Consider the following 13,941-nt stretch of genomic DNA (forward strand, 5'->3'; position numbering starts at 1 on the left):
TCGCCAAAATAAACCTCTCCACCCTCTAAACGACGCCCTCTTTCCTTTCCCCAGCCCCTAACAGCCGCTACTTCTTGTTCTCAGAATTTGACTACTCATATAGTGAACTTATGTGGCATTTGCCTTTTAGTGTCTGGCTTATTTCACTTAGCACGGTGTCCTCAATGTATATACGAGCTGATCACTCAGGAATATGGAACAAACTGAGTTCAATTCACTCACTGAGCAAAAGTCCGGTGCAATTTGAGGCAGGCTGAGAGAGCACCCTGTTTCCATCAGAGGTCCAGCAGAACCTCTGTCCCTTGAGGCTAGAGTACCAGGCTCGGGAGAGATCAGCCATTCGTTCACTGGAAAGGATCACTTCTGATTAGCAGCTCTTTGATTCCTCTTCATGTGTGGTTTTTGTGGTGAATTTTTAGACGTCTTATTTGTCACTCCAGCTGCAGTAGTCAGGCCTTCTGTTCTTGGGCATAACCCGGTAGTGGTCTCAGGGTTTTAAAAACTCCTTGCCTCAGCTGCCATCATGCCGTGATGTCATCACGTACTTGACGTGATCCGCGCCATGTTCCACACACTCACTTTCCACGCTTCTCATCCTGCAGGTAGCACGGTCTGAGAATTCGGCTGACATACACGCTAGGGGGCTGCTTGCTCCGAATTCCTGCCAAGACGCTGAAATCACAGCCTCCTGTGCTCGCTGAAGTGCCCCATTGGGATCTGAAGGCTAGGCCTGCAGATCTCCTGGGTGGTAAAAAGCATTGTACAAGAAACTTAGTGAGCCCTGTGAGGAAGTCTAAATACTCCCAAGTTTCGGTAATGAAGCCAGATTAGAGTCCAAATCCAAAACCCTGGACAGTGCTTGTCTCATCCAAGAATGGTTACACTGCATGAGATTCTTCCCTCTTCCTGTTGCAGTGAAGATGAAGGAGACGGTATTCAAAAAGGATCTGGAACAATATCTGATCAGAGCCATACTACACACCATATGTGCATTAAAGAAACAAACATGAAAGAAATACTTTGGGCCCGGCTACTTTCAAATCACTATCCCTCTGGGTGAAAGATTGGTTTGTTTTATTTGCGGGGTGCAGTGGGGTGAGAGGCAGTATTAAACCACCTTAGAACAACCAACTTTGGTTTTTGGAGTGAAGAACGCCCGTAAGCACCAGAAGCTTATCTTAAATATAGAGTAAGGGAGCTATAGAATTCCAGGTCAGCCTGGATAATTCCTAAAGCAGTCTTGTGCAGAAATCTCATCTTATCGATGTGAACACCAATGTCCAGAAAAATAAAGGACTTGTCCCATTCAGACAGAGCTGGTTGCGGACTGTGTCAGGTCTTCTGATTTTTAAGAAGCTTATCTTTGATTACATATGATAATGGAGGCCTTTAAATAAGTTAGAACTTTGGCTGAAAATAAACACTGGGCTAAGATAAAAAATAAAACCAGATCACTTACTTTGTTAGGCTCTGATATTTGTCGGATATAGAGCAAGTCCTGTGTAAATATAAGCCATCCGTGTTCTGTGCTACCCCATATTGATCCCATAGAGTGAACAAGTGACTTTGAGGAAGGAGTACTGTGAGTATGGGTGGCTGCTCCAACATGCCACACAATGTCCCACCTGCCAAGCTCCTCCTGCAGCAGGACACCATGCTGTTCCCAGAAGAGAGCAGATTTATCATCTCTCCTCTTGAAGTTGGTGGATCTTAGCAGCTACCAACCACCACAGTACTGTGGAAGAGTCTCACTTCGAGGCTGTCGCATGTTACTTCTGTGTGCTCTTGCTTTGCTGAGACACTTATGGAATGTACGGAACGCAGCTGCGAGGAAGCTCAAGTTAAGCCACGCAGGGAAGCCACATGGAGGGTCACATGAAAGTGGATGGTCCCCAGCCCAGGAACCAGACATGGGAATGAGGACACCTCTAGAGGCAAGGCACTTGCAGTCTTCAACTCTTCCCAACAGGACTTCAGTAATTGCAGAGCAGATGTACCGTGCTCTGCTGTTCTCTAAGTTTATGAACCAGTGAACCTGTGAGCATAATAAATGGTTATTTTTTGCTGTTAGACTTTGAGTGAGTTTTTGTTAATTTGTTTATGGTGCTGGAGATGGAGCACAGGGCTTCAAGCATGCTAGTCAAGCATCCGTGGAATTTTTTTTAATGTAACAATTGAATGGTGCTCTTAACCTGCCAAGTTGAACTTTTTGCTGGACAGATTCATAACCATTCCCACAGCTACCACTGTATAGGAAGTTTGGGAGCTAGTGTTACCTATATTCAGCTAATGGCACAGAATGGAAGATAAGTCCATCAACATTGCAAACTAGCTTCTTGTTATGCAAAGTAGGTGATGACTCCTACTTGGCCCCTCAGGGTTTGTTGAGGAAGTCCAGCAGGATGAGCCAACAGAACACTCTCAGTAGGGTTATGGGGACCACCTCTGAGGTGTGCTATGGCCTGAATGGTATATTGAAGACTTCTCTCCAAGGACCTCAAAATGTGACTGAGTTAGGCTATTAAAGCAGTGTTTAAGTTAAAATAAAGTCCCTATGAGACATTTTGTTTTTGCAGGCAATGTCTTGTTTTTATGTTGCAGTTAGACTTACTAGTTGCTGGATTTACTTGCATTCCTTGTTTGACTTACAAGATGGCTTGTTGTCTTATTTCAGACAGTCGTGCTGGGGATAGGTAACACTGGCATTCCCCTAGCAGATCTTGATACTAGCCACAAATGTGAATTTGTAAAATGCTGTAAAATGGATTATATCTAAGAAATATACATGCACACAATCTTTATCTGTTCCTTAGAGAGCTCTAAGAAACAGTGGTTTCTCTACCAGCTAGTTAATCACTCTTAGAACAGCTGCCACTCTCAAAGCAGGGGACGGGTTTCCTCAGCACCTTCTGGTTAATCCCCCACTGAAGCCCGTGGGAATGTTGGCCAGGCAGGCAGTGGATTCCCTTCGAGACGGACCTCTGGTTGTGTGGAACCGGCGAGAGCTGGGGAGAGCAACTGAAGGGCCAGGTTGGGGTGACTCCCGGAGGGCACCCAAAGGCTCCTCAGCGGAAGCTGAGTCTGACAGCCTGACTGGGTGACTAACAGAGAGATCTCCACTTATCTATTGTCCCTACCTGCACCCCTTAGGGAGGTGAGCGGTATCTCCATCCCAGGGTGACCTGAGACAACGCTGCGAGAGTCTTCTCTTAAACCTCCATTCAGAGTTGAGATTTGGACTTTTCATGCTCTGCCAGTAAGGTAGACAACCTCTTCAGATATGTCTTGATACATTATGGGGGTAGAAACAAGGGAAAACAATCATCCTCTAGATCTCCTGAGAAAGTTTTGCCAGGACAAAGGTCTAATTTAAGAGAGAACCCTCCACCCCAGGGTTTTTCTTTTCACACCAACTCACTAGGAGTTAGCTTTGGAGCTCCCCGGCTCACTAGACCACCTTCTAAACAAAAGTGGACCTCCTCGAGGAGGTCAGGCTGAGGCAGCTAGCAAAACTTTTCCTTTAACACAGGAGAACAGCTATCAGAGGAGTCTTACATATATTCAGGGTGAAAACATTTTAGTCAGCCTTTCTCTTATGTATGTGTGAAAGAGGAAAAACTGATACATGTGCTTTTACTAACATGTAATTTGTGACTGCTAGACAAGGGTTACAGGCTTTAATCTGTGAGCTTCTTAAGTGTATTATATACACATGGAAATACATATTTTCAGTGTAGGTTTAAGTAAAGCCTTGACAGTATGGCTATGGAGGGAAATTGCCTACGTGACTAGATAGAGAACTCAAAATATTCCAAAGACCTCTTTATCCTAGGGCCCAGGGCCAAGGCTTCTTCTGGACTATGACCTGTTTCTATCTGCCCATGGAGGCGATAGATCTCTTTTGCAGGCTGGATTTGGGGATTGTTTAAAATTAATCTATTAGAAGGTAAGCCCTAAACAATACAATGGGAGCACTTCCAAAATCTGTCCTTTCGTTTTTTTCTCTTTCACCCTCTATCGGAAGGTTAAAAAGCAGCCATTCAGGGTCTTTGATTATTCTTTTAATTTTCTGCTTGGCAATGCAGTTGGAGTCAATCATAGCTTTTGTCTCTAGAGGCATATTTTGCTAAGGATTAGAGACCCACCCTGGGAAAGCTCCTATCGTAATTGTCTTTCAGCCCCTGAGATGGTTAGGATTTAGTTCTTGTGCCATATTTAGAGTCACTCTTCTCTCCCTTCTCCACCGTCCTGCCCCTGAGAAATAAAATAGTCCACAACGGTGTTTGGTCCAAGGCAATTCTTTCCTCTGTGGCTGCGGGATTTCAGGACCAAGTCCCCAGAATGACGAGTTTCCCTCCCCTGGGGCCCTTCCAGATTGAAGCTGACCTTCACTTATCTCCAGGCGATATTCTAAACAACCGATCTAGATTTAATCCTTAAACTCTCAAAATATAAATGTAAAAGGTTTAGTTCAATTGTATCTGCCTTTCAGGCCTTAGGCAGAACAGCAGATTAACTCATGTCACTTCCCGCTCCCCTCAAGAATGATGCTAACTGGTTTTTATAGCACAGGGCAGACTGTTTTTTATAACGTAGATAAATTCATTGATAGAACAAAACATTCCTAGGGAACCTTATGAGTTTAATTACAGCTTTACACAGAAACAGGTATTAAAGGATAGACGCAGGCCCAGTCCCCAGAGAACTCCCGCTCTTCATGATTTTTCTCTGGAACATTTTGCCAGGCTGACCGCTATTCTCAGAGATGTGCTAACTGAGGATCTGAAAAAGGAAAGCCTAGAGTGAAATACGGCCCAAGGGCCACAGAATCACGAGGAAGGGGCCCAGGTGCACCGGAAGGGTGGCTAACCCAGCTCTGGTCACTTCCTCGCCCCTACAGTTCTCTATCACTGGCCCTGGAAGGGATGAAGTACAAGGGATGCCTTAGATTGGGCACAGAGAAGAGTGATAGACAGGGATACCTTTTTCCCCTTTGTTTCTTTTCAAAACAGGAAGAAACTGTCATAGGTGGACGTATACAGCAGGGAAGATTGGAGCCTCCACAGACCTTCTTCTCCCACTGTTTGGAATACATACTTAGTTCCAAAGAGTGTCACCGAGTCTCTTTCTATACCCAAACCTGGCCGGGGCCCTTCCCTTTAGAGGGAACAGTTACATGTGGCTATCAAAGCAGCACTTTTGGCTACCAGTTGTGCCTATCAAACAACTGTGGCCATCCGAGCAACAATCAGAAGCCTATATAGCTGGGTATTACAATCAGATAAACCATCAACCCAGGGTCCATCTTGTATTTGCTTTCATGGGTGTGAAAGGTTTTTACTCTCTGATTCTTATTACAAGCGATCTTTGTTAATTGACTTATAGTTACAAACCTAAAAGCTGTAAAAGGATTACTGTACTTCAGCTTGGCCAAATACACCTGAGTGCACGCTGGCCTATTAACAATTGTCTTGTGTGTGCCTGTGTGCTTGTTCAATTTGTGACTGGTGGCAACATCTATAGCTGTTTTGTTTGAACTCAACAATTATTTTCTTTTTGCCTTTTTGGATTTTTAAAAAGCTTATGTCTACCACTTAAGTTGGCTTATAGATAAGTGTCATTAGAGTTAAGGACACGCTTTCGCTTGGGACCCCAATAATTTCCATAGCCTTATGGGAGACACACCTCAATAAGCATTTGCTAAATGTATTACTGCAATATGTTTACATTATATTGGTTATCATCAAAAGGTCAAGTTTTCGGGGCTGGGGATTTAGCTCAGCGGCAAAAGTGCCTGCCTGGCAAGCACAAGGTCGTGAGTTCGGTTCCCGGTACCGGAGAAAAACCAAAAGGTCAAGTTTTCTTTGGGCAAAACAGTAAGATTTTCCTATTAAAAGATGTTCGTGGTACAAAATCAATGAAGAGACAAAGGTACTATATAGCTGTAACACTCATTATTGCTAATTTCATGGTGTACTAGATGTATTTATGCCTTCCAGCTGCTTAGGCCCTCTAAGATGTAAAATTAGGATTGTTCATGGTAATAACCTTTTCTTTTAGACTCAGATATCTGCCTTTCTCTTGTGCTCCAGCTACTTGTGGTTAGAGGTACAGGTAAATCCAGCATGAGAGCACCAGTCAAATGAGAGGTTTTTTAGAAAAGCTTTTGTGATGGGTATATTACGCATGTGTCACTACACTTAGAAATCCTTAGGTATTGAGCAGTCCTGACAATGTCACATGCTCCCTCAGTGACATCCTATTAAAGGATAACAAATTAGGTGAGAGCTCCTTTATATACTATATGGAGACGATTGACTAAAAAGGCTATTCTATACTAAGATAGACATGTGTTTCAAAGATAATATCATGATTGTCAGGCTGAAATACTATATGTGGCTCTTGATCTCGGGTTTTCTCTGTAAAACTTTATAGTTGCTGTCTGTTAACATTCTTCAAGGATTCAATTTCCAAAACAGTCACAATCGGTAGGAAATAACAGTTCTCTGACTCTGCTTTGTATTTCAAAGTGCTTGATATCCAGATAAGACTATGATAGTTGAGATCACTGCTCCTGCTGGAATACTGAAGTGACTGATCTTCTCTTCTGGATGTCCTACAACTGAAGGTTGCAGAACAAAACTAGAAGGTTAACTAGACTAAAAGGAGAGCCAATATTTTGGCCCTGGTCTTCCAAGGTCAATGAGGACCCAAGACATGAGGGAACCCTTTCTAGAGGATCCTACAACCCCCTGGGATTGCTGGACTCCAGAGGACAGGGGTCAATGAATGTACACTGTACACAAAAAAGAGGATCATAGAAGAAAGAAAAGTCTCCCATGCTTTCACAGAAAATAACATGGTCAAGCAAGACCACGAGCCATCCTGGCAGCTGATGCTGACAGAGGAGCGGAGAGGCTCTGGACACGGTTCCCAAGGTGATGCCTAAGGAGACTTAAATGACCTTGGCAGACAGCAAGAGGCTAATTTTGATTAATACGGGTCTTTAACTTGGTCTTAAACATCCAGCAGAAAAGTATAACCAAAAGATGTGTAAAAATAATACCATAGTAATAAAAGCTAGATATAAAAAGGGGCCTCCAATCACTGACCTTGAAGGGCCAACTGGTTGCAATTGCTGTTCCAACCCTTTAAAAATAATGTCTGACATGGCTTCTTCCCCAGTCTGCTTTTCTGTTCTATTTGCTCATGTTTTGGTCATACATGCTTTCATTTCTTGGAAAATGTGTTTATTCTTGCCCAGAGGCTGCCAAACTCCAAGTGATTACACAGATGGAACCAACAACAAGGGTGCCACACTTCTTTTACTGGGATCCACTAGATTGACCTTGTGAAGGGAGTTCCTAACTTCTAAACTGAAACATGACTTCTATTCAAGGCCCTTTAGATGAGCTCTCTGGAGAAGGCCTCTGATTGTGGTCTCCCCTATTCTGACCCTTCTCAGCTCAAAGGAGACAAGTGAAAACTATGCCATTCCACCCCAACCAAAGTTAGGGATTCCTCTTCAGAGGGTGGAATATTATAGACAGCTAAGTTAGGCAGAAATATTATAGACAGTCAGACAGGCAGGGCTGGGCCCCCAAGGGAGTCAACACAGAAAATGGGAACACATCAGAACTGTGGCTGGAGGAGCATCTGAAGAAGATTAAAGTCACAATGGCCAGATTTATATACTTCCCTAAGGGATAAAATTATTGGTACCATTTTGAGATTTCCCTTATAAATAAACCATGTCTCATTAGGAGTGAACCATCCTCTCCCACCCCCTAAGACTAAAACTAAGGCTACTAAGACTAAAGACATGACTAAGACTATAGGTTATCAATTAAGGTTAATGATGTCATCTGTATGCCCTTGCTACTACTGGATCAATATTATCCAAGCAGCTATACTTGTGATCTTATTGGTGGACTGTAGCTTTGACCCATGTTGCACCCACTTTGTGGCTTTGCACTATAAAACCTCAGAGAAGTGGGCTCATTGGCAAACAATTCAGACCCTGCCTGTCTCTCAGGAGTTATTCCTATTCCCCATTCTTATTCCCCAATAACTTCTCCTGCTCTTAAAAAATATTAAAGTCCTTATGGTGGGCCCTCAGGCAATATGACTGGTGTACCGTGAGAGGAGAGATCAGGACACAGACAGAGGGAAGGCTGTGTCCATGAAGAGACAGGGACTAGATGGCATCTCTAGGACAAGGAGAGAGGCCTCAGGAGAAATCAATGCTGAGGACAGCTGATCTAGGACTTCCAACCTCCAGAATGGAGACAATAAATGCCTGTTGTTTAGTGTCCCTCCTAAGGTACTTTGCAGGTGGTTTCTGTAACCACTGAGCTTCAGGATAGCCTCTGGACCCCAAGTGCTCTGCCCTTCACATCTCCTCCCACAGAGGGCATGCATCAGTCCTTGCTGAGGGGCTACCAGGCGTCTGCAAGGCACTCTAGCAGCTGCAGCCTCTTGCCCGCCAGTCCCACAGCAGATACCCGCTCCCCACTCCCCTAAGCTCTGAGTGTCCTGTGAGACCCTTCACTTCAGAGCGCGGCCACCTTTCTGGATCCCTGACCCCTGTTTGAATGCTCTGCACCTTTGTCCCCAACAACCCTCCAGCAGCCAGGATCCAGGCTCTGAGCTCTGTGCTATCTTTGCACCTAGTGTGGCTTCACGTTGAATGGCTGGCAGTGACTTATCCTTCAGAACCTGAGCAATGTAGAGGCTAAGATTGGCTCCCAACTGTTCTGGGGACTAGTGCAGGATGCCAGGGATGTATGAATACGGCCAGTGGATTTTTGTACTTCCAAAATCTCAAGGAAATACATGTGGTCCTTACAGAAAATGTGTGAAACATTCTCCATCTTTAATGTGCCTAGGAACCAGCTGTTTGCAAGGCTGGGGCAAGGATGGAGGGAAGAAGAGGCACTACATAAGCCACATCTTGTCGAGTATGAAAGGACAAAGAAAGGGCCCCTGTGAGGAGGTACGGGTCATGGAGAAAAACCTCACAATGAATCATATCCTGGATCAGACTTTGCTGGAACCTGTGATGCTGTACTTACTCTGTCCTCCTCTGTCTCCATTTCCTCATCTGAAAAATGGGACTATTAAATTGTTCTGTGGATAAATCAGTTAATGCTCTGGACATGCTCCTCATGTTCCAGAACTTTCCTTTCTGCCCCATCCTGGTGCAATGTTTCCATCCTCAGGACTTCTCTGTAAATCAAACGGGAAGTGTTTCTAAAACAGTGCACAACATTTTATAATTTCGTGCTAACAAGGAATGAAGTCTGAAGATTCCAGACCTTATTTTGCTAACCGTAGAGACACTCCAGATTTGGGGGTGGGGTGAGAGCTTCCCAGCTCCCCTCAGATCAGATCTTTGCTGGTCCACGGGCCTGTTTCCAGAAAAGGAGACGCTGAAGAAACGAAACCTGACAACTCACAGGAGCTGCGGAAAGATGAGGTTACAAAGCAAAGGAGGAATTGTGAGAAATGATTAACTCATGCACTATTTTCTATTTTATTTATTTCCTATCTGATCTTTATTACTTCCTTTTAGTTTAATTTGCTCTTCTATTTACAAATTTCTTAAGGTAAAAACTGAGGACATTGATTTGAGACCTTTTTTCTATTCCAATATAAGCATTTAGTGCTAAAAATTTCCTCTATTGCTGCTTTGCTAACATCCCATAACTTTTACTATGTTATGTTTTCATTCAGTTTAAAAGATTTTATAATTTCCTTTTGGCCCAAGGGTTATTTAAAATTGTGTTATTTACTTCTCAGACACGTGGGGATTTTCCAAGTGTCTTGCAGTTATGAATTTCTAATTTTGTTCTACTGTGGTTAGAAACGATACTTTGTGTGACTTGAATCCTTTAAAATTTACTGGAACTGTTTAGTGGCCCGGAATGTGTCAGTGTTCTGAATTCACCAGTGTGTATCGGCTGCGGCTAGCTTGAGAGTTCTATGAATGACAAGCAGATAAAGTTCACTGATAGTGTTACTGAGGGGTTACAGATTGTGGCTGATTTTTCTGTCTACTTCTATTAATTATCAACTATTGAGATTCAGGTATTGACATGTTGGGTTAAAATTGTGGATTTACCAATTTCTTCTTAAGGATCTGTCAATTTCTGGTTCATGTATTTCAAGGTTCTGTTATTAGATTTTTCCTCTTGATGAATTGACTCTTTTATTATGAAATAACCTTTTTAATTCCTAGTAATATTCTTTGCTCAGAAACTGACTTTGCCTGGTATGGATATAGCTAATGCATATTTCTTTTCACTTGTGGTAGGATGATATATCTTTTCCCATCCTTCAATGTTTTTTACCTATTTTTAAATTTACTTTATACATAGATTTCTCATAGGTAGCATATATTTGAGTCTTAGTTCATTTCCAATTTGGAAAAGGTTTTTAATTGAATTGTTAGGAATATTTGAATTGGAAGCATTTGTTGATATGTTTAGTTCAATCTACCATCTTTCTACTTGTTCTCTGTTCCATCTGTTCATTTAGTTTTGTTTAATTGAGAATTGTTTATTCTTTTACTTTATGTCTTTTGTTGTTTGGTTTTGGTTATTCTGGTTTGTTTTTGGTTATTCTGTTGGTTTAGTGATTACTATTCTGTTGGTTTAGTGATAACTTTAGGACTTATTACAGTCTACTTATAGATTCTATATGACACTTCACTTATGTTAGAAGAACTTGATAATATTCCACTTACATTTACCCCCTTCAAGCCTTTCTGCTATTGTGCTCAGTTTATGTATAGTTGTATTACAAACCCAATATGTATTGTCATTGCCTTTGTTTAGTTAATTAGCTTTTGAAAAAAATTTAAAGAAAGCCTTGGAATAGGCAAAGATTTTATGAATAAAACCCTGATTGCACAGGAACTATCACAAAGAATCAACAACTGTGATCTCATCTTATTAAAAAACTTTTGCACAGTAAGAGAAACCACCAACAGAGTGAAGGGACAACCCAGTGTGGGAAAAAATGTCATTGTCAGCTGTTCCTCAGACAAAGGATTACTATCAAGAACATATAAAGAACTCAAAAAAATTTAAAGAACCAATCAAAAATGGTCATCTGAGATGAATACACACTTCTCAGATGAAGAAGTACAAAGAGCAAATAAATATATGAAAAAATGTTCAACATCACTGGTCATTTGAGAGATGCAAATTAAAACAACACTGAGATTTCATCTCACCCCAGAAAGAATGGCTAGTATCAAGAAATCAACCAATAACAAATGCTGGAGGGGCTGTGAGGACAAGAAATCCTTATCCACTGTTGGTGGAAGTGTAGATGGTACAACCACTGTGGAAATCAGTCTAGAGATCCCTCAACAAATTAAGACTAGAAGTTCCATTTAACCCAGCCATTCCCTTCCTGAATAACTTCCTGATATTCAGAAGGAAATACTTCAAAGAATCAACAACTGGGACCTCATCTTACTGAAAATTTTTGCATATCTAAAGAAATCACCAGCAGAGTAAAAAGAAAACCCACAAATTGGGAAAAAATTTTAGCTGGCTATCCTTCAGACAAAGGTCTTCCATCTAGAACATACAAAGAATTAAAAAAACATCAGCCCTCTCCAAATTCAAAGACCCAATCCTAAAATAGGCAGCTGAGATGAATACACACTTCTCAGATAAAGAAATACAAATTGCAAATAAATACATGAGAAAATGTTCAACATCGTTAGTCATTTGAGAAATGCAAATTAAAACAACACTGAGATTCCACCTCACCCCAATAAGCATGGCTGTCATTGAGAAATCAACCAAAAACAAATGCTGACGAGGCTGTGGAGAAATAGGAACCCTTCTCCACTGCTGGTGGGAATGCAGACTGGCAAAATCACTGTGGAAATCAGTTTGGAGATTCCTTGGCAAACTAGGTCTATGGGTCGCATTCAACCCAGCTATTCCCCTTCTGGGTATTTTCCCAGAAGATCTGAAAACATCATATCCCAGCGATATATGTGCACCCATGTTCATAGCAGCACAATATATAATAGCTAAATCGTGGAAGCAACTCAAATGCCCATCCACTGAGGAATGGATTAAAAAATTGTGGCATTTTTATATAATGGAATATTACTCAGCTATAATGAAAGATAAGCTTGAGGCTTTTATAGGTAAATGGTCACAACTAGAGACCATACTCATAAGTGAAATAAATCAGACCTGCTTGTGTAAGCAGTGTATTGTCTCACTAGTGTAAGAACCTGAAAGAGTGAATAACAGTTAGGAGGTAGAATAAACATTGTGAAACAAAAGGAAACTGCTCAAAAGTAAAGAGCAACTGGGATGAGGGAAAAGAGAAAAGAAAGAAGGGGAAAATTATGTACATATATATGTGTATATGTATAGGATAGCTAATATAGTTGTACTACTGACATATCGCTGTATTGAAAGGAACAGTTAATGATTATTTATTTGATCAGTCTTGCATATCTGTATTTGTTTTCTTGAGTAACCACTTCGAAGTTATCAATATGTAATACAACAATCATTGTTAACTTCCCTGTCACCTTGTATGTAGTTCAGTGTTGCTTGTACTGTTCTTGTGCTACTTTGTAAATGGTTGTCTGTTTGTTAATATGTTTTTGTTCTTTTACTTTTAAAATAAAAAAAGCATACCCCATGTTTATAGAAGCATAGTTTTTAGTAGCAAATCTTAGAAACAACCCAAGTGGCCATCAACTGGTGAACAGATAAAGAAGATGTGGTATTTTTATACAATGGAGTACTACTCTGCCATAAAAGGATAAGCGGAGACATTTCTAGGCAAATGGGTGCACCTTAAGACTATACTCTTAAGTGAAATAGATCGGGCACACATATGTAAATGCTGCATTGTTTCTCTGGTGTGAGAATCTTAAAGTGTGAATAAGGACCGAAATATATAATAGGCATTGTGAAATAGAAAGAAAAGGTTCAAATGGGAAGAGGGAACAAAGGAGGGAGAGGGTGCGAGGAAAGAAGGGAAGAGTAAAAAAATTAGAAATGAAAGAAAACATGGAAACAAAGCTTTGTAAATTGGGAAGGGAGGAGGGGCTGAGGGAAGGTACCGGAATGAGGGGGAAAACCAAGTCATATAATGTACAGGTACAAATTCTCTGTGATGAAAGTGATTATTATGAATATCTAAAATGTACCAATAAAATCTGATTTTAAAAAAGAAAACCATACATCTTCCTATGTAGTTGCCTTCTCCAACACTCTTCATTCTTCTGTATAAATCCAGATACACCTCTAATGTAATTTTCCTTCTGCCTGATGGGGTTTCTTATATTTTTTGTAGAGTCGTTCTTTGGTAATTACTTCTTCCATCTGTGCTTGAAATTTTCTTTATTTTGTCTTTGCATTTCATTGGGTATGGAATTCTCAGTAGACAGTCCTCCCTCAACACACACACACACACACACACACACACACACACACACACACACACGCAGTATTTAGATGTTATCTCACTGTCTTCTCACTTGCATTAATTCTACCAAGAAACATGCTGCTACCCTTGTCTTTGTTCCTTTGTACTTAATACATCATTTTTCCTCTGGTTCCTTTTAAGATTTATGAAATTATTATTACTGGGTTTAAGCAATTTGATTAGGATGTACTATGATATCTTTTTCTTCCTGTGTCTTGTGCTTGGTTTGTATAAAGTCTTGCATATGTCAGTGTGATGTTTTCTCTTGATGCCCGCTTGATTGTTTGATGCCCAGGAGAGTATAGCGTACGGTAAAGCATACTTTTGAGTGCCTGGGTAGAGCATGGGGCAGTGACCTTGGGGATTATATCGGGTCCCTGGCCCCTTCCCTTCTGATCTTCCTTCACTCTCTGCTCTTCAGCCACCCAAGGTCTGTAGCTTTCTACTGCCATGCCTTCCACCATG

The sequence above is a fragment of the Chinchilla lanigera genome, unplaced genomic scaffold (assembly GCF_000276665.1).
Source record: "Chinchilla lanigera isolate Chin_1 unplaced genomic scaffold, ChiLan1.0 scaffold00020, whole genome shotgun sequence".
Classification (NCBI taxonomy): Eukaryota; Metazoa; Chordata; class Mammalia; order Rodentia; family Chinchillidae; genus Chinchilla; species Chinchilla lanigera.